Source organism: Wasmannia auropunctata, unplaced genomic scaffold (assembly GCF_000956235.1).
Source record: "Wasmannia auropunctata unplaced genomic scaffold, wasmannia.A_1.0 LD336063.1, whole genome shotgun sequence".
Taxonomy (NCBI): domain Eukaryota; kingdom Metazoa; phylum Arthropoda; class Insecta; order Hymenoptera; family Formicidae; genus Wasmannia; species Wasmannia auropunctata.
The window spans coordinates 151,535-152,906 of NW_012026827.1; positions in this window are offsets into that span (position 1 = coordinate 151,535).

Consider the following 1,372-nt stretch of genomic DNA (forward strand, 5'->3'; position numbering starts at 1 on the left):
GGGATCAGAGTATTGTGTTCCAGAGCATTGTCCATCTGTTGTTACTGATCCAGTGAAAATAATGGGTCGCGATATGGTATAATTTACTCTTAATCCATGAATTACGTTATTAACATTAATAATTAGTGTTCCAGTTTGATGCATACTTTTATATTGATCTAATGTTGTGTCGATTATATATTCTGCTTGTGCATTATTTACAGTTGATGTGTGAGAATACCTTCCGCAAATGAATTGTTCGTGAAATTAAGATTTTACATTGTATTACATTTATTGATTCAAATTTTGATAATTGTAATAATTGAATATTTATTTTTTGGACTTGCAGTTGTTCAGGGTATATCGCATTCCTCTCCATTCATATCCAATAATGATATTATTGTTGTGTTGAAATTTGCCGATCCGCAGTCATAGCCAACAATTCCATAAATTCCTCGCATGAAGATTATCCGCATTACAATTAGGTAGATTACAGTTTTCATCTATGATTAAAATTAATTAATTATTAACTTATTTTAATATTTAATTCTGGGAAATTGAAGATGCTGCGCGGTTCAAGTCCAATCTCTCAGCTTTAGTTTTATTTAATTATTTGTTCCTTGTTTTCCGAATTTTATTAGGGTGAACTATTTTAAATTTTCCTTTAGAAAGTAATTTAATATTTCCATTTGGTAAAATATCCACTATAGTATGTGGTCCAGAATATTGATCTCTCAATTTACCTTTTTCAGGTTCACGTAATAAGAAAATTTGATCATTTATTTGAAATTCATGAAGATTGATTTTTCGATCATAATAATATTTAGATTTGATTTTTGATGCAATTAAACATTCTCTTGCTAATTCTTGTAGGTTGTAAATATTTGTCATTAATTGTTGTAACTAATCATCATAAGTTTTTTCTTTTTCTTCATAAATTATTTCACTGGATGGTTGTCTGGTTATTTTACCAAACACCAACTCATATGGAGTGTATTCAGTTGATTCATGAGTACTTGTGTTAATTATATGAAAGGTTGCATATTCTAATAATTCATCCCATTCAGTAAATCTATTTCCATATTGCTTCAAATATTCAATTAATACTGCGTGTGAACGTTCTAAAGCTCCATTGGCTTGTGGATAGAAAGCTGTTGTCTTAAATTGTTTAATTTTAAATTGTTTAGTAAATCTTTCCATTAAATTACTCATAAAAATAATCCCACCGCTGTCACCAAAATTATGTCATAAACTGTTAGTTATTTTTAATTTTAAGTCCGTTTTTGGGTCAATACATTTAAGTATTTTACTCTGGGAGTGGACTAGTTTGTGCAAATGATTTAATGAAAAATTATTAAAATTATTCACTGTAGAATTTAATATTCAAAGATAA